Raw genomic sequence first — 24,858 nt, forward strand, 5'->3', positions numbered from 1 at the left:
ATGGAGAACAGCCAGGGAACTGGAGTTGAGGCTGAGATGAGATCAGCCGTGATCATACTGAGTGGCAGAGCAGGCTGAAGGGGATGAATTAGATAACACAATGTGGAGCTGGAGGAACACAGCAGGTCAGGCAGCATCGGAGGAACAGGAAAGTTGCCACCCAGGTGGATAGAGTTGTTAAGAAGGCGTATGGTGTGTTAGCTTTCATTAATAGAAGGCTCAAGTTCAAGAGCCAAGAAGTTATGCTCCAATTATACAACAGCCTGGTTCAGCCACATCTGGAGTATTGTGTCCAGTTCTGGTCACCTCATTACAGGAAAGATGTGGAAGTGTTGGAAAAGGTGCACAGGAGATTTACCAGGATGTTGCCTGGAATGGAGGGAAGGACTTACGAAGAAAGGTTGAGAGAGCTAGGGCTTTAATCTATAGAACGACAAAGGATGAGAGGTGACTTGTTACAGGCGTACAAAATGATCAGACGTATAGATAGAGCAGACAGCCAGAGACCTTTTCCTAGGGTGGAGGTAGCTATTACAAGGGGACATAGTTTTAAAGTGAGTGGAGATAGATATAGGGGAGATGTCAGAGGTAGGTTCTTTACTCAGAGAGTGGTCGGGGCGTGGAATGCATTGCTGGAGAGGGTAGTAGAGTCGGTCTTATGAGGGGCATTTAAGCGGCTATTAGACAAATATATGGATGATAGTATAAGGTAGGGAGTGTGGAGGTTAGATAGACCTCAGGTTTTGGGTAAAAATTCGGCACAACATTGTGTGCTGTAATTCTATGTTCTATGTTCTATGCTCTAAGTTCTATGTTCTATGTTCTAAAGCTGGCGTTTCGGGTTGGGACCCTTCTTCAGAAAATTCTTCCGCCAAGTTTCTACCAAATGGTGGAGCAAGCTTGGTGGGCTCAATGGCCTACTCCTTTTCCTGTGTTTCTATGGAGGAGTCAAGGGAAATTGGTGGGCAGAGCAAACAGAAAATTGAACCTGAGACCACAACCAGATGTCAGAGCAGGCTCAAAGTTCCAAATGGCTTCCTTTTGCTTCTATGTTCGATGTTCCTATTGATAGCCTGTTATTTTGCCCTACTTGCAGCAAACCTCATGTAATTATGTGTACAAATCCAGCAAGAAATAATCCTTTCCCAAACAGTTGTTGAGTTAGGTGAAGTACATTGCTTGGTTGTAAAGACAGAAAGTCCCATTTACCCTAACTTTTTTCCATCAGCATCCAATTACATTGGAATAACTCCTGTGTTCTTTCTTCTGTAACCCTGCGCAGTATCACTCTGATTAAAGCACTAATTACAGATTTGTTATGTCAATGGAGGAGCCCATTTAACCCACAGTGCCTGCACTGGCTCTTCAAATGAGCATCAATTCCTAGAACTAATCTCTGGCCTTTTTACCCACTAAACACTTGCTCTTTGTCTTCATTTAAATAAGTTGTAAAATAATGGACATAAATGCAAATCCTTTTGACTTTGAATTAATGATGCTATGATTTCAGCAGCTAACTTTGAAACCAATTTGCTGGGCCCACTTCAAGATGATTGTGTGGATCGAGTCAGAAATCCTTCTCTTGGAATTGGGTATACATTTCTCTGTTTTTCCAGATACTGAGCATGTTTGGCATCTAGACGCAGTGCTAGTGTGTGAGCATGCCAATATTAGAGCTCCCTTATCTGAGAATAAGCGTTGCATGTACATTATTGATTATATCTGAAATGAACGAGTGTGTTTAAACTCCAGGTGAAGTGACATTATTTTAAGCCTTAAATATACCATTCTTTCTTCATAAAATGTGGTTGTAAAAAATGTGAATTACCTCAGGAATAAGCGTTAGATCCCCCTCAATAGGCAGGTGATAGGTTTCTCTGCATCATGTGTGCATTTTATGTAAAAGAGTGCATGTGCATCCATGTCCGTATAGTTATTTGCGAACTTGTGTACTGTATATGTCTTTGTACATATATAGTAAGCTGCACATATAATTGCATGCTGATAATTGTCAGTGTATATGTGTTTATGTGTAAATGGACTTGTGTATTTTTGTGTATGTTTTTGTTTTCTCGATGCGCATAAGTATTCCAAATACCGAAGTGTTTCCATTGTTTCAGGGTGGGGCAGGGTGTGGAAGGGGTTGGCGGTGGTGGTGAAGGACTCAAGAATATTTCTGGAGACTTCTCCTGGAATGAAATGAAGGAAAGTGCCCACACAAAAGGTGGGAACAGTGTGGAAATCTCTTCTGCAAATAGCAATCGACCCCTGATCAATTGTTAAGTTTTAAAATCCATGCTAGATCCTCAACAAAGAAAAACAGAAAGTGCTGGAGAAACTCAGCAGGTCTGGCAGCATCTGGAAAGGGAAACAGAGTTAACAAATCAAATCTAGTGTGATCCTTCTTCACAACCTTCGTCAATAGCTGTAGGTGTGAGGCTAGAAAAGCACAGCAGGTCAGACAATGTCCAAGGAGCAGGCAAGTGAACTTTTGGGATGAAACCCTTTGTCTGGACTTTGCTTTTCCAGTCTCACACTTACAGATTCTGGCTTCCAGTATCTGCAGTCCTCATTGTCTCCTTCTTAAATAGCTGTTATCTACAGGTATGGAGCTATACAGGACAAAGACAGGAAGAGTGGACATAGTTGGAAGGATGAGGTGGCCTGTTTCCATTCCAATCTCAGTCTGGGCAGGCCTGTCCAATCTGACACACTCCTCTCTCACCATCTTAATAAGATGTTTTGGCCCTCACTGAACAAGCAGGATTAATGATGGATTTTGAAGAACTGAGTTAGGTGCAAGATCCAGACTATGGGGTCTTAGGATCCCTACAGTGTGGAAGCAGGCCCACACCTACCCTCCACTCAGACTCACTCCTATTGTCATAACCCTGTATTTCCCACAGCTAAATCACCTAGCTTGCACATACCTGGACACTATGGGCAATTTTAATTTGCATACCTTTGGGCTGTGTGAGGAAACTAGAGAATCCGAAAGAAATCTGCACAGACACAGGGAGAACACATAATCTCCACATCCAAGGTTGGGAATAAACCCGGATCCCTGGCACTGTGAGGCAGCAGAGACAATCACTAAGTCAATGATAACAAAGTGTGGAGCTGGATGAACACAGCAGGCCAAGCAGCATCTTAGGAGCACAAAAGCTGACGTTTCGGGCCTAGACCCTTCATCAGAAAAGTTCTGATGAAGGTTCTAGGCCCGAAACGTCAGCTTTTATGCTCCTGAGATGCTGCTTGGCCTGCTGTGTTCATCCAGCTCCACACTTTGTTATCTTGGATTCTCCAGCATCTGCAGTTCCCATTATCTCTGATCACTAAGGCAATGAGCTGTCCTAGAGTTACAGAGCTGTACAAACCCTTGGGTCCAGCTCATCCATGCTGACCAGATATCCTTAAATTAATCTCGTCCCACTTGTTAGCATTTGGCACGATTCCTTCTAAACCCTTCCTATTCATGTCCCCATTCACATGCTTTTTTAAATGCTGCGATTAACAAAGAAGGCTGGGAGCAGTGGCACTATCTGGGAATGACTGACCTGTCGGTTTGGAATTAATTTTTGCTTCAGCTATTGATTCAATGCAAGTGTTGCCAAGTAGGACAAAAGTGGAGCAGAACTTTCCTGTTGAGTCTCAGAGGGAGGAAAATGGACATGACATCCACCCGCATCTTCAACACCCAAATCCTGAAAAAAGAAATCCCTCCTCTAACACACACACACACACACACACACTTACACACACACTCAAACACGCACACACACACACACACACACACACACAGACAGACACACACACTCACACACACAGAGAAAAGTCAAATTCAGCCTAAAGTCTTCCCCACAGCTGCAAAGCTAAGTGCAGCTCCAATAAACCACTGTGATGTTGTAATTGGGAGGGGCAGAATACTGAAGAGGGCTCTTCAACATCCAACACAGGAACAACTCAGTCCTTGTGCCTTCCCGAGTGAAGGAGGCAGAGAGAGAGAGGCACGGAATCTGCTGACACACTCTCTCGGGCTGTTCAACTGTGGTCTCGTTCAGAGTTTTTGCTTCTTATTTTTTTAAAAAAAGGAAAAGTTTGATCTTTGGATTCTATGATCCAAGAACTCCAGGAGAAACGCCTTGAGGAGAAGATAAAGTGATCTCCCTCTCTCATCTCTCCGGGGTCTGCCTGATGGCCAGGTTGTTTTTGGGGAGAAACTGACCAGGTCGGTTAATTACATCAAACAGGTCAAACCCAGAACGATGCCACGATAACTTCGGTGAGTCCCAGATTTTACAATGCTGTCTCTTTATTTCTAGTCTGTCAAATTGTTCCAAGTTCTGACTTTCTCCTTTCTCTCTGTGTGTATGTGGGTACAGAATCAGCACTTGTCCGGGACTGAGGAGCAGTAGAATGTCGCCTCCAGGTTCTCCCAGCTTGAAAACAGACACGGATTAAGAGCAGGTAAGAACACCCGCGTTAGCACGCTGTCGGTTTTGCAACTTAAAATGTGTCCGTGTTGGGCATGTCCTTCTGTCTTGGTGCTTCTGTGGGGCAGCTCTCTGCTGCGCGGAAGATAAAAGGATGGTTTGTACATTTCAGTGAAGCCGAAAGTACAGCGTCAGGTTTTAAAGCTGAGAGCTATGCACTGCCTGATGGGCTATCGGACCGCCACCCTCTATAATTCACTGCCACACTGACCAGAGGGTGTGACTGTGAGCTGCAGTCGACACTGAGCAGAACTCACTATTCCAGAACGAAAGTAGAAAGTGCTGGACGTAACTTTGTGGTGCGTGTGTGTGTGTGCGTGCGAGAGAGAGAGAGAGAGAAACAGCTTTTAATGATTGGAGTCTAATATGACCCTTCATCCAATTCGGGAGAAGGGAGAAACCCGGAGTCTGGATTGGATTCAGCTCGACACGAACAGGCTGAGATTCAACACGAACAGGCTGAAATCATGGGACGGAAAATATTTAAAAATAAACAAAAATTGCTGGAGAAACTCAGCAGATCTATCAGCATCTGTGGAGAGAGGAAGGGAGGGAGGCCGGTATGATTCTTGGGAAAGGAAAAACATAAAAAATAAGTGCGGGAGTAGGCCACTCGGCCCGTTAAGTCTGCTGCTCTATTCAATATGTTCATTCCATTCAGTGCCCTGTTCCAGCTCTCTCTCCGCATGCTGTGATTCCTTTAGATCTGAAAGCTATACCCAGCTCCTCTCTGATATCAATGTTTTGTCCCCAACTGCTTTTTGTGGTAGTGAATTCCACAGGCTCACTACTCTCTGGGTGAAGAAATGTCTCATTATCCCAGCCCTCAGTGACCTTCCTGGCCTCCTTAGATTGTGTGCTGTGGTTCTGGAATTCATCTTCAATCCTCAGGTGGATTTTTGGGTTGGGCCGACCAGGGGGAGGCTGTGGAGGGGAGATCTCCAGAGATGAGGTCAGGGACAGTCCGAAACAATGGTTGGATGTTTGGTGCTGTGGTCATGATCCAGGGGAAGAGAAGGGGGAGTGTCTGACAGTGTCGACGAGCTAGAGGTTTGTACGCCAGAAGACAACATCACCCGTCCTTGTCAGAAGGTTGGTGACCAAGCCATGATTGGATCTTAGAGAATGGAGCTCAGAGGCAAGTTCAGAGGCAGGTAGCTGTGAGGGGAGCAGAGTCAATGAAAAGATGAATAAAAGGTAAGTGGTCAAAAGAAAGTAAATGGAGAATATTGGAGATAGCTGTCAGGGAGAGGACTCCTTGTCTGAGAACAATGGGCATAGAGACCAAGGCGACCAAATTAGAATTTAACAATGTGGTTGTGCCTGAAATTCATTGAAATGGTTATGATGTAAGTGGATAAAACAGTCCTTTGCTGAGCGCTGATTGTTCAGCTTTGGACATGGGCAACGCAGAGAGCTTAGTAAATATGTGGCAAGAGGCAGGGTTGAAAGAAGGGGTAGGGTTAGAGGGACCCATCGGATGGAGCTTGCTTTCCTGAACACCTGAAAGCAAATGAAAATGTTTTGTAATAAGGTGTTCGATGAGACAGAGAATGAAATGGAACTTGGAATAGCAAGTGTGAGAGACATTGAGTGACCATGTGTGGCAGTGCAAGACAGAGTGAGAACAACAGTCTGTGTGTCTCTGAGATGCCTGTATGTTTGGGTGGATTCAAAGCCTGTTGACTGGGACATTCAGATTGAGGTCAAAGCTGAGGAAGTAGATGTAGCTGTGATGGTGAGTTTTGATAACTACCTTGTCAAACATCAGAAAAGAAATGGAAGGTGATCAAGATGAAAGAGATAAACAGAAATCCCATCAGAGAGACGAGCAGGACTTATTTAAATTGAGGATTCCTGAAAAGCATGTGGCAGTGATTTAAACACTAAAACGAAAACAAAAATGTTGCAGATGCTGAAAGCCTGAAATAAAATCAGAAAGTGCTGGAGAAACTCAGCAGGTCTGCAGCATCTGCGGAGAGAGAAACAGGGTTAATGTCTCGAGGCCAATATGACTTCTTCAGAACTGAGCTACAGAACTTGTTGCAGTGCGATGTAGTTTCAATGGCTTGTGTCTTGCAGACTCTTTAACTAGCTTGATTGAATTTTTTGAAGAAGTAACCATGGTGTGTAGATGATAGCAATGCACTTGACACAGTCAATTGGACTTCAGCAAGGCTTTTGCTAAGTTTCTGCACGGGAGACTGATAGTGAAGGTAAGAGCATATTTGGAGGAAATTTGGAGAAGTGATTCAGAATTGGATGAAGCAGAGGGTGATGTTTCAGGAGTGTTTTTGTTCCTGGAATCCTGAGTCCAGTGGGGATCAGTGTTTGGGGCTCTTGTTGTTTACAGGATATATAAATGATTTAGACTTTAACATAAGTTGATCAGTAAGTTCATGTATGATATGAAAGTTGGTGGGGAGGTAAATAGTGAAGAGGATAGCCTTGGAATACACAAGGACAGAGACATGCTTGTCAGATTTGCTGATCAGTGGCAAATGGAATCTGATCCAAATATGCCTGACGTGATACACTTGGGCAGGACAAACAAGGTGAGAGGCTACATAATGAATGTTCCGACCCCAGGAAGCACTGAGGATCAGACGAATTTTGGTGTGCATCTCCACCATTCTCTCAGGTAGTGAGTGAGGGAGATAAAATGGTTACGAAGGCATATGGGATATATTTGCCTTCATAAGATGAAGCATAGGCTTTTAAAAATTAATTTGTGGGTTGTGGGCAGCATTTATTGCCTGTCCCTTGTTGCCCCTTTGAGAAGGTGGTGGTGAGCTCCGTCTTGAGCCACTGCAGTCTTCCTGCTGTGGGTTGAGCCACAATGCCATTCGGGAGGGAGCTCCAGGATTTTAATCCCGCACCAGTGAAGGAACTGCAATATATTTCCAAGTCAGGATGGTGAGTGGCTTGGAGGGGAATTTGCATGTGATGGTGTTTCCACGTATCCGCTGCCCTCATCCTAGATGGAAGTGTTCTGGTGCTGTCTGAGGATCTGTGGTGAATTTCTGCAGTGCATCTTGTAGATGGTACACACTGCTACTACTGAGCGTCGGCGGTGGAGGAAGTGGAATGTTTGTGGATGTGGCACCAATCAAGCGGCTGCTTTGTCCTGGATGGTGTCAAGCTTCTCGAGCATTGTTGGGGCTGTACCCATCCAGGCAAGTGGGGTGTATTCCGTCACAATCCTGACCCGTGCCTTGTAGATGGTTCACAGGCTTTGGGAAGCCAGGAGGTGAGTTACTTGATATTTCTGGCCTGCTCCTGTAGCCTCTGTGTTTATGTGGTGAGTCCAGTTGAGTTTCTGGTCAGTGATAACCCAGAGGATATTGGTAGTGGGGGTTCAGTTGTATGTGATGGGGCGGTGGGTAGATTGTCTCTTAATGGGTGATGGGCATTGCCTGGCATGTGTGTGGTGCAAATGTCACTTGCCACTTGTCAGCCCAAACCTGGATATTGTCCGGATCTTGTTGCATGTGAACACAGACTACTTCAGTATCTGAAGAGTCACGAATGGTGCTGAATGTTGTACAATCATTGACGAACATCGCTACTTCTGACCTTATGATGGAGGGAAGGTCAATGATGATGCAGTTGAAGATGTTGGGCTTAGGATGCTATCCTGAGAAACACCTGCCAGAGATGACCTGGAGCTGAGATGATTGACCTCCAACACCCATGACCATGTTCCTCTGTTACAGAGATAGCAGGAACTGCCAATGCTGGGGAATCTGAGATAACATGGTGTGAAGCTGGATGAACACAACAGGCCAAGCGGCATCAGAGGAGCAGGAAAGTTGATGTTTCGGGTCGAAGAAGGGTCTCGACCCAAAATGTCAGCTTTCCTGCTCCTCTGATGCTGCTTAGCTTGCTGTGTTCATCCATATTCCTCTGTGCCAAGTATGACTCCAACCAGCAGAGAGTTTGCCCCCCTGATACTCATTGATTTCAGTTTTGCTCAGGGCTCTTTGAGTCCACAGTCAGTCAAATGCAGCCTTGACATCAAGGGCTGTTACTCTCACCTCAACTCCTGGAATTCAGCTCTTTTGCCCATGTTTGAACCAAAACAAATTTGGTCAATTTTCCACATTGTCGGGTAGACGCCAGTGTTGTAACCATACAGGAAGAGCTTGGCTAGGGGAGTGGCAGGTTCTGGAGCACAGGTCTTTGGCATTATTGCTGGAAAGTCATCAGGACCTGCAGCCTTTGCAGTATCCAGTGTTTCTAACCATCTCTTGATGGCACATGAAGTGAATTGAATTGGCTAAAGTTTGGTCTCTGTCATGTTGGGGGCCACTGGATGAGACAGGGAGGTGATGTGGGAACTATTAAATTATTGGTTAGATCCCAGATGGAGTGTTGCATACAGTTCTGGAATCTATAGGAAGGATGTGATAGCACTGAAGAGGGTACAGTGGAGATTTACCAGAGTATTGCCTGACCTGGTGAGTTTTAGTTAAGATGAAATTGGACAGACTGGAATTTTTTTTTCACCCAGAGGGTGGCAGGAACCTTACTGCCTGTAAAGGTCGTAGAAATGGTAATCCTCATAATATTTAACAAGCATTCATATGTGCGTTTGCAATTCCAAGGCATACAAAGCTATGGGACAAGTGCTAGAAATGGGATTAGAATAGTAAGATGGCTGTTTTGAACAAGCACAGACCTGATGGACTGAAAGACATTTTTCACTGCTGTAGACTTCAGCTCTATTATTGCTAATGCAGCAAAAATAGTGGGAGGAGACGACTTGAAATGAACTCTATACTGCTTCCAATAGCACTTTCAACAACAGATTTAAAAACTAACAATTGAAATTGCTGAATTGTCATGTGTGGAGGAGAGTTCCAAATTCCTCCCATATGCTGTGTGTCAAAGTGCTTCCTGATTTCTCTCCTGAAAAGTCTGGTTCCAATTTTCAGTTTGTGCCCCCTCCCCAACACCAAGAACCTCTCGACCCCTCGCCAACCACCCAATCTCTGTATCCATCAGAAATTATTTCTCTCCCTGACCGACTGCCTTAGTAGTTTGAAAACAACATGAAATACTGTCAATCCCAGTCCAGACGGTGGGTCGTGGATTCATATTCTGCTCCAGAGAATAGCAACCCCTAATAATCCAGAATGGGACGTCAGTGCAGTGCTGAAGAGGTGCTGAACTGTCAGATGAAGCAAGATTTTGGGGAGATCGGCACCAATTTGGTTGCTGTGTTGGATAAAGTCCCTTTTTGAATTACAACACAGGGAAATATTTATAGCAAAACTGTCACTGGGCAATAGAACTCTGGATAGTACCAGTGATTAGAACACATTCTTCAACAGTCTGGCTCACGTCAAGTTTTCAGTTCAGCATTGTGTGACTTTAGCCCAAAAGTTTCCCCAAACCTGTTTTAGTTGAACAAAGGATCCTTTCTTTGCAACCTCCGAACTCTTTTTCAGTGAAGTCAAAGTAATTGAATGTTCTCCCTTCTCCCTTTATTCATGCTAGTTTAGAAGGAGGGAAAAAAAAGCCCTTCTATGCTGAAAATAATTTCAGGATTGAAAGAGTAACATCTTACAATAAATTGATTGGGTTTCTTTTTGAATCTAATGGCTTTTGCCTATTTGCAAATTACTACTGCACATCACATGCCAATAAATAGTGACATTTGCTGATCTAAGTGCTAACAGCATTGTGAAGGAAAATATCTTTGTTTCAAAGCTGATAGTAGGATCCTGATACGGGCCAATTATAAAGACAATTTAAATTACTTTAAAAACCCACAACACTTGAGTCAATGGTGACTTTGTCGCAGCTCCTGTGTGGCCCAGATTATATTCACATTCAGTTTTTGGCTAACTGATTAGCTCATACATACTCTTTTGTTCTCTATCCCTTTACAGCATTAGCTAATAAAAGTCTATTATATTTTTGAATGGAGAGATATGCCACTGAAGCTTTTCATCTTGCACTCACCAGGACCAATGCAAGAATACCAAATTTCAAAAGATCACAACAATTTATTCGATAAATTGTTATGATCCTTTGAAACTTGGCATTCTTGCAACAATTTATCCAAGAGGAGTAAACTGTACTGCTTGATTGAGGCATTACCATGGGGGAAGCAAAGGGAACCTATTGACTTCCAAGTTCCTGGATAATTAAAGAAAAATGTAAATAGTTATATATTATTGTAATTCTTTGAAATTTGGCATTTGTCCTGATGAGGGCCAGATGAAAATTTTCAGGTGCACATCCCTCTTTTCAACAAAAGGTGATCAATCTCAGATTTTAAAATTTACAATTGAGCCAGCATCGATTAGAGTTTGTGGAATTGAAGCCTGAACTCATGCCATCATTTTTGTGTCAAAGTGTTTCCAGATTTCACTCCTGAAAGGACTGGCACTAACTTGTAGACTATATTAATCATCGGTCTACCAGCAGAAATAATTTCTGCCTCTCTACCAAATCAATTCCCCTTAATACGTTATGAACAGTAAAAAATACAACTGATTGTGATTCATTTGACAGCACCTTCATCTCTGAGTGTAGAGAGTCAATTAGGTCAGCTGGTATTAGTTTGTTATCTACAGTGATGCCAAAGCTCGGGTTCAATCCCCACACCAGCTTGATATTACCATGAAGGTCACGTCTTCTTGCCCATGCCCCTCACCTGAGGTGTGGTAGTCCTCAGATTAAACCCACCCAGTGAGAGATTAGCCCCATGGTCCTCTGGGACATTGGCCACTGCTGTAAGTGGATTTAAGCTCCACCTCCAAGATTTAAACCCACTGTAATCTACACTTCAGAAGTACTTAGCTGTCAAAGGTGCTCTTCTTCAGCATGATGAGAAACCAATGCTTTCCTAGGGGCAATTGAATCATAAGTTTTCAACAAAGAACAAGAAATTTGTTCTGACCCTCAACCAGCATCACTTTATGAAAAGAACAGATGATTTGATCATGATGCAAATGTGAAGTGAGGGGCAAAAAAAAAAGCCTTTGTCACACACAGAGTAGTCAGTTACGGAATGCAGTGCCTGGAAATTTGGTGAAGGCACGTTCAATTGAGGCATTCAAGAGATTATTGCATAGAAATAATGTGCTGCAAGGGTATGGGAAATTGATAGTAGGTAATGATGCTTATTTGAAGAGCCAGTCCGGACAGAAAGGGTTGAATAGTCTCCTTCTGGACGGTAACATTTCTGTGATTGCTGGCTGTGGGAGCTAAGTGCCTACAATTTGTCTGCCAATTTTCAACATTAGAACAATCACTACACTTGAAAAAGTTTATATTTTTAATCTTCCGTGGAAATTGAGTGTCACTGGCTCTGCCAGCATTTATCGCCCATCCCTAATTGCTCTAAATGAGGTGGTGATGAATTGTCTCTTGAACTGCTGGTGTCTTTAGAGTGTAACTACATCCACAGTCCTTCTGAGGAAGGAAGTTCCATGATTTGGACCCAGTGACAATGAAGGAACAGCAGTATATTCCCAAGTCAGGTTGACATATGACATGGAGGAGAACTTGCTGAAGGTTAAGTTCCCAAGCATCTATTGCCCTTTGTTGTTCTAGGTGACAGAAGTCATGAATTTGGAAGGTGCTGTCAAGGTGAGTTGCTACAAAGCACCTTGTTTACACTGGTTCACACTGCTGTAACATGGAAGGGAGAGAATGTTGAAGGTGGTGGATATGGTTCCAGTCTACCATGAAATGAATTGTGTAAATCCAAGACCTACATTTATTATAAGCTCACATATCCCAACATGAAATGTGCGAAGTAACTATAAAAGATTGCAGTGCTCATAAATGTTATGACAGATTGATGTTCAGTGTTAAGAGGGGTCAGTTATTAGACACAAATCAATGGACTGCTCAATGTTGTAGCACAGAAGCTGAGCTTTATGAGTCTCTGCCTGTGTTTTGTATTTCCAGGTGTCTGTGTTAACATTTCACATACTAATCAAAGTCGATGGATCAAAGTGTGTTTTGTCTAACCTCCAGAATTTGGTCTTGGGATTTCCCATTTGTAATTGTTTTCCAGCAAACCAAACTTGCTGTGTGGTAAGGTGTGTAAAAGTATGATAGGTAGGAGAAAGAGAAGCTCTTGGCTTCAGGCCTCATGTTTGCGCTGGTACACAACAGGTCTGACCATCTGATCTATATCATGGAATCCCCAAAGTGTAGAAATAGGCCATTCAGCTCAACAAGTCCACACAGACCTTCTGAAGACCATCCCACCTAGTCCCATCCCCTAACCCCACATTTCCTATCACTAACACACCTAACTTACACAGGCCTGAACATTATGGGCAATTTAGCATGTCCAATCCACCCAACCTGCAGATCTTTAGACTGTGGGAGGAAACCAGACCACCCGGAAGAAATCCTTTCAGACATGAGGAGAACGTAAAACTCCATAAAGACAGCTACCTGAAACTGGAATCGAACCCAGGTCTCTAGTGCTAATAGGCACTGAACCATCATGATGATCTGAGATCATGCGAACTGCAGATGCTGGAGAATCCGAGATAACAAAGAGTGGAGCTGGATGAACACAGCAGGCCAAGCAGCATCTTAGGACCACAAAAGCTGACGTTTCGGCGTAGATCCTTCATCAGAAATGGGGGACTGGGAGAGGGTTCTGAAATAAATAGGGAGAGAGGCAAGGCGGATTGAAGATGGAGAGAGGAGAAGATAGGTGGAGAGGAGAGAGACAAGTTAAAGAGGTGGGGATGGAGCCAGTAGAGGTGTGTGTAGGTGGGGAGGAAGGGAGGGGATAGGTCAGTCTGGGGAGGATGGACAGGTCAAGGGGGCGGGATGAGGTTAGTGTGTAGGAGATGGGGTGTGGCTTGAGATGGGAGGAGGGGATAGGTGGGAGGAAGAACAGGTTAGGGAGGTGGGGACGAGCTGGGCTGGTTTTGGGATGCAGTAGGGGGAGGGGAGATTTTAACTTGTCTGGCTTCTCTCCAGCTATCTTCTCCTCTTTCCATCTTTGATCCGCCTCCCCCTCTCTCCCTATTTATTTCAGAACACTCTCCCCCACTCCCTTTTCTGATGAAGGGTGTAGGCCCGAAACATCAGCTTTTGTGCTCCTAAGATGCAGCTTGACCTGGTGCGTTCATCCAGCTCCACACTTTGTCACCATGACGGTCTGCTGTTTCTTGCACTGTATATTTATGGTAGCACAACTTCAAGTCAGTTCTAGACGTAGCATGTCAGAAAGGTTAGCCTTGAAGTGGGAACAGCACAGATTTACCAGAATGATCCCAGGTCCTCCATGCCGTCCCTCAATGTTACTCCTGCCTCAGCCACTACTGACACCATTACTCATGCATCTGTTGCCTTTAGATTCGACTGTTCCAACATACTCCCAATCAACTTTCCGTATCTCCAGTGCTCTGAGCTTTGGCTCAATTAAATATTTTCTGACTGTAACCTAACTCGTGGTAAACCCTTTTACCGATTCCTCCATATATTTTAAATTCTTCGACTTTATTTGTTCCCTTTGGAATTCTATGTTTCACCTTTTGCTTTCTCCATAATCTCCTCCAGCCCTACAACCATATGGAATCTCTGAGCTTTTCCAGTTCTACAGATTACTCAATGCCAATTTTAATTTCCCACATTGGAGGTTATGTCTTCAGCTGCCTAGGGGCTGAACTCCAGAATTCGCCCCCTCCACCTCCCAAACTTTACTTCTGTCTTGAAGGCACTTTTTAAAAGTTATCCGTTCTATGTGACTCTGGGTCAGCTTTTGTCATCAGAAATACCTTGTTGAGAAATCTAAGTTGTGGGTTAAATCATGTGGACTTTCTGAATGTGCTTGTCATCCCACAAGACTAAGAGGTGATTTGATTGAGGTGTTTAATGGACAGAGCAGATAGAGAGAAATGATTTTCTTTAGTGGATGGAATCCAGAACAAGAGAACAGCAAAAAAATTACAGCAAGATTGATCGGGGTGATAATAAAAGCAAAATACTCTGGAAGCTGGTGATCTGAAATGAAAACAGAGAGTACTGGAGAAATTTTGCGGGCCTAGCAGCATCTGTGGAGAGAGAAATCAAGTTAACGTTTTGAGTCCTATATGACTCATCTTTGGAACTTATCTCTTCAAAACTGATCAAGGGAAACAGTTCATCACACAAACTGTCGTGCAAATCTGTAACTCTCTCTGCCCAAAGTGTTATGGATGCCGAGGGCTCAATTGGCAATTTCAGAATTTAAATTACTAGAATTTGCTCTGTAATTGCATTAAAGGAACCCAAGATGGGTCAATGGAGCTAAAAAAATATTGATGGGGGATAGACCGGGTCTTTTTTCATTAGAATGCAGGAGGCTGAGGGGGTGATCTGATAGAAGTTTATAACAGTGTGAATGGCATGGATAGAGTGAAAGTAGGAGGCATTTTGCCAGGGATGAGGGGTCAATTTTTCTGGCACACAGGTTCAGGATGTGAGTGGGGAGAACTTTAAAAGACATATATAAAGTAAGATTTTCACACGAAGGATGCCTGGAGCACGCTGCCAGAGGAGGTGTTTGAAGCAGTCACAGCAGCAGCATTCAAGAAGCAGCTGGACAAATACGTGAAAAAGAAGGGAATAGAGGGATATGGACCCTGTAAGTGAAGACACTTTTAGAATGGAAGGGCAAAATGTGTCGGTGCAGGTTTGGAGGGCCAAAGGGCCTGTTCCTGTGCTGTATTATTAGTTTGTACTTTGTTCTAAAATGCATTGACTAATTCAATGGTGGAATAAACTGAAGGGGCTGAATAGCCTGTTCCTGTTAACCAGAGACTGTTTGGTGTGATATTAACCTTTAATAATGCTCAAGTGGACCAGTAAGATTTGACTGTAGCCCTCAAATTAAAGAGACAGACACAGAACCTAATTTTCTGCACATCAAAGTACAGCAGTTGTTTTAATAACATCGTCCAGTCTTGCAATCTCTGCCACTCTGATGGATAGACCTCCTCATGCTACTCACCATCCTGACTTGGAAATATATCTTTGTTCAATAATGGCTCAAATTCCTGAAACTCCCGACTAGGTACAATTGTGGGGGCACCTTCACTATACAAAACACAACAGTTTGAGTAGAAAGCTCACCGTTGGGATGGGCAGTTAGTACCAACCTTGCCAATCGTACCCATCTGCCGAAGATAATATTTAATGAATAAACAGGTCTGGACAAAATGGAGCTCTGTATATTGTTACGACACTGTGGTGCCAATTAGTCCGAGGTCAGTGTGCGAAATGTAAAGAAAGAAAGGCTTGTATTATAAAGCTCCTTTCAGAATGGTCCAGAGTGCATTATAGCCAACTTTTCTGATGGATTAATAGTTGTAATGTAGGAAGGGCAGCAGCCAAATTATGTACAACCGAAACCACACAAACAGCAGTGAAATTAAAAAAGAAACAGATAACCATTTGAAACATTGCCTGCGGGATAAATAAATATTGGCCAACTCTCAAGGCTGGACTTTTTTGAATCAGTACCTTTGGGATCTTTTACACCCATTTGATGGGGTAGACAGGGCCTTGGCTTTGCGTCTTATTTGAAAGACTGCTCTCGTTCAGTCTTGCGCTGTTAGGTTCATTTTTGTGATCAAGCCCTGTGATTGGGATGCAGTCTCCTAACCTGCAGTTCAGAATGCTAACCTCTGAGCCATAAAAGGCACAAACTGCACATCACTATAGCCTGCAGGATCCTGGTCTCAGAGCCATAAGGCACCATTCTCTGATTAATAATCTAATAGAACTGGAATTAAGTACATATTGAGTCCAAATTACAGGGCACCATCCACTTGGCGAAAGATTTCCTGTGCGTTGTTGGTTTAGGGGCCGGAGAAGGGAACTTGAAGCAATTTTCCCCAGAAACAGATTAGAATGCCTTACAGAGAAGTGCGAATGACCACAGGGACTGGAAAGGTATTACAACACAGCCATTCAGCCCAACAAATCCATGCCAGTAAATATCGCTTTTGAATTTCTGCAGAGCAGTTGACAAAAGGTTTTTTTTAAAAGAAGGTGGTTTTACAAACCTCATGCGCATCTGTGATCTACCGCTTGCGAAAAGGCTACAGAGACACTGGAGAATTGCAAGGGTGATGCCAGCAATTAGTGGTTACGGCAACAGGAAAATGTGAACAGACAGGAGTCCTTCCTGTACGGAAGGCAATGGTAAAGGGTGATCATACACAGGATCTTGGAAACCAGGTATGTAGATAAGGGGACAAGATAGAGAAGGACATGTGACAGAATGGGAGGAGGTTTAGGTAGTGTATCAACACCAACATTGACCACTTGGTTTGCGTTGTTCTGTACTGTAAAACCCTTTTGCCACCCTTTCCTCCTCCTGGGGGGTGGTGAGAAGGAAAGGTAATAGTATTAGAAATAGTAATACCCTGGAGAGAATCTCCACCTTCTCTTTTCACCTCGTTCGTTAAGGTCTGGGTGAGAAGGTCCAGACGTGGACTTCCCAACCCATTGCCAAGTTAGGCTCTTAAGAACAGAAGAATTAGGAGCAGGAATAGGCCATTCAGCCCCTCAAGCCTGCTTTGCAAACTCATGGCAGATTCCAACTCAGCCTCAACCCCACATTTTTGCCCTTTATCCGTAACTCTTCATTCATTACTAATTAAAGACGTATATCCTCCTTAAGTTTGGCCTCTTAAGGGTCTCAACATCAACTCCCCGATCAGCACCCCACAAGGTGGGTGATGAAAGTATTCACTTTCCCAACTGGAAGCCGTAGTGAGGGCTCTCTGTGTCTCCTTCTCTGGCTCAGTGTCAAACCTTATGAACGACACTCTTTGGAAAATGAATCTTAAATGCAATTGTGTCACATTCCTTAGCGAAGACAGAGAATCACAGGTTTCTTAAAGATGCTCAACAACTTTTCACAAGTACTGCCACTCTATGCTCAGAAATGTTTAGCACAAATGTGCCTTGAACTGAGTGAATCCAATAGAGCTGGGGCTTTGCCAATTGTTTTCATTATCTCTGTCTGAATGAGAAAGGGCGTTTTCTCAGAACTGCAGTTGCATCTGCAGCTGGGACTGGAGGTAAATAGAAAGACTTTATGCATCCAGGACTTTGTCTGTGTCTTGCCTTTTTTATTAATGGAGCCTGTCTACACTTGAACATGAGGGGTCTGATTGTAATGTTCCAAAACACTTTAATAGCTTATTGCAGAATGGCAATCTTGTCTTGGTTGGAGTTGGGGAAGTAGGAGGAACAGTCGGATGGGACTATTAACTCATAGATACATATTAAAAAAGTCAAGCTTCTAATCTTGAATACATAAACCACAGTTACAAGTCAACCTCACAAATGTAAATTAGAGCAGACACACAAACAGGAAATAAATAATAGTCAGGAGAAAGGATGTAGTGAGCAATTTTATCAGAAGGAATTATTCTGCAGTTTAAAACAAAAGAACATTTTGTTCTCTTGCTTATACTAATTCTTAGAGATGTGGGCATGTCCGGGTAAGGCGAACATTCATTGTCTATGCCTTGCTGCCCTTAGACGGTGATGCCCATCACAGATACTGCTCAGACTCCCGTGTATTTCCAAAATTATCTTCCTTAATTTTGATTTTTTTGCACATTCATTTCTAATTCAGTTTCTGGCCTCCCTCTCCTCTCCAACCCCTTCCCTCATGGTCTTCAATATTGCTGACTTAGTGCCTCAATGTGTGATGTAGAGGAGAGATTTAGATCCTTGCCGTAATGTGCGTTCTGCCCAAAACATGGAATTTGGTCAGCATTTCACAGTTGCCAAGGTTACCATCCCTAACTGCAAGGCCAGTCTCAGGGTCTGCATGATTTCCAGGTGGTCAAGGCTGTGAATTGAATGTTTTCTCAGTCTTGAAAAGAAGGTGAAGACAATGATCTACTTGCTGTCATTCTATCCCTGCTGGAAAATGCATAAACTGTCATGGCATATCGATAGTGTCCCTACCCCTGAGCCAGGAGGCATGGGTTGAAGTTCTACCTGCTCCAGAGGTGTTCATAACATTCAGAAAATATCGATACAAACAGATGATCAAGATGTTCACTGCAATGTTCTTTAGAGTCAAACCATCTGAGTCTCATTGTTCCAGACTTAACAATTCCAGAGTTCCCAACTCCTGTGCAATGCATCCCCAGTGAAATTAGATGCCAGCTGTGGTTCATTGCCTATGAATTGAGTCAGAAGTGGTGGACTCATGCTTGATTGCATAATCCAGGCTGAAACTCGAGTGGTGAGGGAGTGTTGCACTATCAGTAATGCTCACTTTCCAATCAAAGCTCAAATTGAGGTCCCGTCTGCCTCTCAGGTGAATTTATGGGATTAGATTGAAGTGAAGGAAGGTCTCCCCGATATCCCTGATATTTCTCAATGAACATCGCTGGAACAAATTACCTGGAGATTACCATAGTGGGAGCTTGCTATGCCTCATTTCCCATGTTACAACAGCACTGAGAATACGAAAGTACAGTGCTGGCAGTAAAGGACTTGGAGACAGACTGAGGATAGGACAGTAACATAAATTCAAGTATTTCTTTTTCTTTCTCTTGCATTGGATAAAACTGTTCAAGGCTTAGAATGAGGAGTGGAAGTTTGAACATTGAAAGTTTGTCGTGGTTTGTCACAAAAAAAATTGCTTGCCAAGGTAGCATGTCAAGATGTGGAGCATCTAGGAGAAAGAGAAACAGACATGACTGAGCATAAAGTAAAACTCTGGTCTTCTCCCCACTCCCATAAGCCGTACACCATCCTGATTTGGAAATTTGTTGCCATTTCTTTAGTGTTGCTCATTCAAAATCCTGGAGCTCATTCCCTAATTGGCACTGCAAGTGTACCGACACCAAATGAATTGCAGCAGGTCAAGCTCATAACCACCTTCTCAAGGGCAATTCGGGATGGGTCATAAGTGCGAGCCTAGCCAGTGATGCCCGCAACCTCTGAATGAATATGAGGAATGTTGGATTTCAAGAATTGTACCAATAGTTAAGAAATTGCATTCTGTGTTTTGGACCATTTCCCCACAGAAACCAAAGTTGTTAGCCTAATTGTAAACTACTCAGAGGACAGATAAATGATCCCACTTGGAAAAGATATGTTAAAAGACTGGAGGTGCCCAGGAGCTATACTGAAGGGAAGATTTAACAGAGAAGTTTAATATCAAGTGTAGTTTTGATAGAGTAGACAGGGAGGAACTGGTCGCTACAGCAAGGGCAATCAGTAACCAGAGGATGCAGATATAATGCATTTGGCAAATGAAAGGGGAGGTGGGGATATTTTTTATTAACACAGTGACTTGTCGAAGTCCAGAATGCCCTGGATGGATGGTGGAAGCAGACAGCACCATAATATTCAAAAGGGAATTTGAGAGACACCTGGAGGAGAGGACTTTGCAGAGCTTTGTGGAAGGAACAGTGCAGCCTGGGACACACTGTGGATTGACCTTTCAAAGAGCTAGAATAGGCATGGTGGGCTGAATAGCCTCTATCAGTGCTATAGGAGTCAATGACCAGGTGAAACAGCTAGGGAGGTGAGAGGGAATCTTTGGGTATTGTTGTATTTGCAAGTCAGATAGGAAATCGGATAGATGCTTGAATCCATTTGATCCACTGGATCCATTTCCAGCTTTGCCAGGGCCTCCCCTTTAAAACTGCGACTCTGCTATAACATCACCCTGTTTATGGACCTCCCAGCTGAAGTTGGCTCCTGGCCATTGTACGCGATCATGTGCATGCTCAATTATTTTCTTTCCTTTTAAATGTGTTCCTTTTAGAAAGATACCCTCAAGGGGTCAGTTCTCAAAGTGCATTTGCTGAATGTTAAAATGTTGCAGCTGTTAAAGGGAACGTGACCTTTAAGTTTACGCGAAGGCTATGGTGATTCTGAAATAGGTTTTGCTGAGAGGCGGGTTGGGCAGATCAGCAGTTGGACCCTCTCTATTTTACTTCATTCTCTCTTGGGATGTAGGAATGACTGGCAAGGCTGACCCATCCCTAACTGCCCACTTGAACTGACTGGAGCGAGCAGATAATAGTTAAGGCAAATGGAATTTTAGGTTATATTGCTAAGAGGTTGGAGTTTAAAGAGGGGAAATTGTTGTACATGGCATTGGTGAGGTTTGGTCCCTTTATTTAAGAAAAGATAGACTAACATTGGAGGCAATTCAAAAGAAATTCATTGGGCTGATTCCTGGGTTTACTTGTTAAAAACAGTCAAAGGTTTTTGTTCAATAAAGTTTAGATAATAAGGAATGATCTTATTGAAACATTTATGGTTCTGAGGGGCCTTGACAGGATAGATGTTGAGAAGATTTTTCCCCTAGTGGGGGATTCTCAAACTGTGAGAGATAGTCACAGAATAAGGGGTGAAAGGGAAATTTCTTCTTCCAAAGGTTAGTGAATATCTGTAATTCTCTACCTGAGAGAATAGTAGAGGCTGGATCACTGAAAGTATATGACGAGGAGGTAGATGAATTTTTGAAATATCGGACTAGGATCAGCTGAGGCCTGGGACAGTTCAGCTATGATTTTGTTGTAGGGTGGGGAAGATTTTAGGGAATGAATGAGCTTCTCCAGCTCCAAGGTACATCATTGTGAGTCTGCAATGACACTTAGACCAGTCCAGGTCAGGAGCAAGTTTTCTTTCTTCAAGGGCAACAGTGAAACAGGTAATTTGTAAACAGGCTAGCTCTTAATTTGAGATTTTATTCATTTACTTGTGAAATGCACAAGCTGTCAAGATGGAGACTTGAATCTATACTGCTAGAAATTTAGCCTGAGCTGCAGGATTGTAGCCCCTGACAGTACCACTACACCACCATCATTCCAATGCTGAGGGAAGCTGTAAGTAAGAAAGGGAAGTGGAAATTCTTCACTGACTGATTTTGGTTCTGCCCCAGTTCCACTTTCCTGCCTGTTCTCCTTAATCCTTGATACTCCAGAAATTGACAGACTTGAACATGTTTCAGTGACATAGCCTCTGCTATTCTCTGGGCCAGAGAACTACAAAGGTTCCCAACTCTCTAAGATAAGAATTTTCTCCTTACCTCTGTCCTAAACGTCCAATTCCAGACTCCCCTATGAAAGGAAATGGAATCTAAACTATCTAGCATCCTTAGAATCTTACATATTTCAAAAAGATCACTTCCTGTCCTTATAAACATTAATAAGTAGAACAAGCCTATAAAGATACGAACAGTGGGGAGCAGGAATAGCCTATTTGGCTCCTTGAATTTCTTTTAATAAGACTAAAGTTGATCTCTTTGTAATCACAACTACATATTGCTACCTTTTCCCCCTTTGAAAGGCATCTGGATGGGTACATGAATAGGGAGGGTTTCGAGGGCAGTGGCCCATGTGTTGGCAAATGGGATTTGATTAATTTAGAATATCTGGTCAGCATGGATGACTTGGACAAAAGGGTCTTTTTTTTGTTTTGTATAACTCTATGACTATAAGAATCTACTTGCATTTGCCTCAAAAAATATTCAATTACTCCTCATCCACTGCTTTTCTTGTGAGGTCCAAAGACTCAAAATCCTCTGTGAAAAATCATTTCACCTTACTCCTGTCTTTAATGGGGGGAGGGCTCCCTTTATCCTTAAATACGCACCGTGAGTTCTAGATTGTGCCAGAAGAGTAGACAGCCTCTCCACATACATTTGATTACAGGCCCAACCTACTCAGGCTATCTTCATTAGGTTGGTCTTTTATCCCTACAATCACAAGAATGCCTGAAAAATATCCCAAGCCAGTACTGGGTCAGAGGTCTTTCAGGCATGCAAGGAACATGGGACATCGGTCATGAACGTGGAAAAAAAAGTGACTCAATGTCAAAGCTTTTCCTCTTGCTCTCATCTGGACACATTTGCAAGAATGCCAAGTCTGAAAGGGAACTATAATTTATACTTCAGGAGAAGAGGCAGCTGATTGGATGACAAGTGAACTCTGATTGGTGGAGATGTTGCCATGGAGAAAGCACTGAGGAACAATTAACTGCCCAGCTTTACTAGAAATTCAAATTGAGCAAGTTGTGCTCATATTGGATTCTACCCTGGAGGTCAAGAGAGAAAAAAGGGAGCACAAAACTGTACTAGCTTTTATCTTTTTAAAATTAATTTACAGGATTTGGGCTTCTTTGGCCTAGGCCAGCATTTATTGCTTCTCCCCTTGAGGAGAGGTGATGGCCTAGTGGTATTATTACTGGGCTGTTATCCAGAGACCCCCGCTAACATTTTGTGGACTCAGGTTCGAATCCCGCCTTGACAGATGGTGGAATTTGAATTCAGTAAATATCTGGAATTAAGAATCTAATGATGATCATGAATTGATTGTTGAAAAAAGAAATCCATCTGGTTCAGTAAGGTGAAAGTGCCATCCTTACCCAGTTTGGCCTCCATATGACTCCAGACGCACTGCAACATGGTTGACTCTCAAGTGCTCTCTGCACAATTAGGGATGGGTAATAAATGTTGCCTGGCCAGCAATGCCCTCATCTCATGAAAATAAAGGAAAAAGAAATATCACTTTGGAGAAGGTACTAATGAATAATTACTATCAAGTCAGTCTCTGAGCTAACAAAGTGTGGAGCTGGATGAACACAGCAGGCCAAGCAGCATCTTAGGAGCGCAAAAGCTGACGTTTCGGGCCTAGACCCTTCATCACGTCAGTCTCTGTGGGCTCTGAGGTGACCCTCAGGATAAATGCTCTACTGAGAGAGTAGCCTGTGGTCCAGTAGAAACTTTACCCTCACTTTGTAGATACAGTCAAAATATTGTTAGGGAGGGAGTTCCAGGATTTTGATCCGCAGCATTACTTTTATTTTAAGTTTTTCAATAGCAGTTGATGCTGGGGTTTTGAAGCTGGACGTGAAGCTTTTATTCCTCTCTCTGTTGCAGCTAAAATTGCACGTGAGACTATCTATTTGACTGAATTTGCCTTTTGCTAAGGTGTGTTTAAGGGATGTTATTATGTTGGAACAGTTACTGTTTAGTAGTTAAATAATCTATTATTTTGTTAAGAGATAATACGATCTGCTGATACTGGAGTCAGAGAGAACACCGTGTGGAGCTGGAGGAACACAGCAGGCCAGGCAGCATCAGAGGAGCAGGGACGTTGACACTTTGTGTGGAGACCTTCCTCAGAAATGGGTCCCAACCCAAAACGCCAATTTTTCTGCTCCTCTGATGCTGCCTGTCCTGCTGTGTTCCTCCAGTTCCACACTGTGTTATCAAGTCTGGTGTGAGACCACATTCTGGTAACTGTGCTTTCCACTTAGGCACAGCTAATTGATAACTGGCAAGAAAGACAGTCAGATTAGCCTATCCTTAACCTCTAAATAGCTAAAGTGGCCTGGCCTTAATCAGGTATGTAACAAAGCAATGAGCTGCCAATGTTGGAGATATGAAACCAGAGCAAAAGTTGCTGGGGAAATTTAGCAGGTCTGACAACATCAGTGGAGAGAAAGCAGAATTAACATTTTGATCATCTTACAATCTAGTCATGGTTAAGAATTTCCTGGTGCTGTGGCTTGGAGTCATATGTAGGCCAGGCCAGATAAGGACAGCAGATTTCCTTTTGTAAAGAGCATCCAATAATCAGGAGGGTTTTTACAAGCAATTGAGTAGTTTCACAATTACCATTTGTAAGACTAGTTTTTTTTTGCTCTCACTTCCACACAGCTCAGTGGTTAGTCCTGCTGCCTCGCAGTGCCAGGGACCTGGGCTTGATTCTAGCTTTGGGCGACTGAGTTGAGATTGCACACACTATGGCTGCATGGAATTTCCCCTGGGCACTGTGGTTTCCTCCCACAGTCTAAAGGTGTTCAGGTTAGGTGGACTGGCCATGCTAAATTGCCTGTAGTGGCAGGTTATGTGGGTTCATCATTGGTCTAGGCAGAGTGCTTTTTGGCTGATTAATGCAGTGTCAATGGGCTGAATGGCCTCTTGGCACTGTAGAGATTCTATCATTTATTTATTAAATTTATTTTAAGTTTCCCCAGATGTCAAGGTTTTTATTTTTGATGCATTCATTCTTTGGATGTGAAGGTGTTGCTTAGCAATTATTGCCCTGCTTGTCAAGGAGATAGTGGAGGTAATCTGTTTTTGATTCTCCTGCCTGACAAGAGTCTACAAAATGAAGAAAAGATTCAGTGACTTCACCTCCACCACGTTCTGGGGCAGAGTGCTCCAAATTTGTGCAGCCCTCTGAGAGGGAACACTTTACTGATTTCCTGCCCTAAAAGGCTGACCCTAAGTTTTAACCGTGCCCCTCAGAAAATATCCTTTCCACGCCCAGCTTGTCAAGACCCTTCAGGATCTTATACACTTCAAACATTCTTCCAAACCCGAGTCAAACAA

The 24,858-nt window shown here is 43.2% G+C and overlaps 1 protein-coding gene across 5 annotated transcripts in view; it reads left to right on the forward strand.

Annotated features, from left to right (window-relative positions):
- Positions 1-3,970: 3,970 nt before the first annotated feature.
- Positions 3,971-24,858, forward strand: part of adgrg6 (adhesion G protein-coupled receptor G6) — a 131,652-nt gene continuing 110,764 nt past the window's right edge. For all 5 annotated transcript variants that reach the window (XM_059648750.1, XM_048535908.2, XM_048535910.2 and 2 more), the window contains exons 1-2: positions 3,971-4,282; positions 4,383-4,467. The gene's annotated coding sequence lies outside the window, so the exon portion shown is untranslated. The remainder of the gene's footprint in view (positions 4,283-4,382; positions 4,468-24,858) is intronic.

The sequence above is a fragment of the Stegostoma tigrinum genome, chromosome 9 (assembly GCF_030684315.1).
Source record: "Stegostoma tigrinum isolate sSteTig4 chromosome 9, sSteTig4.hap1, whole genome shotgun sequence".
Lineage (NCBI taxonomy): Eukaryota > Metazoa > Chordata > Chondrichthyes > Orectolobiformes > Stegostomatidae > Stegostoma > Stegostoma tigrinum.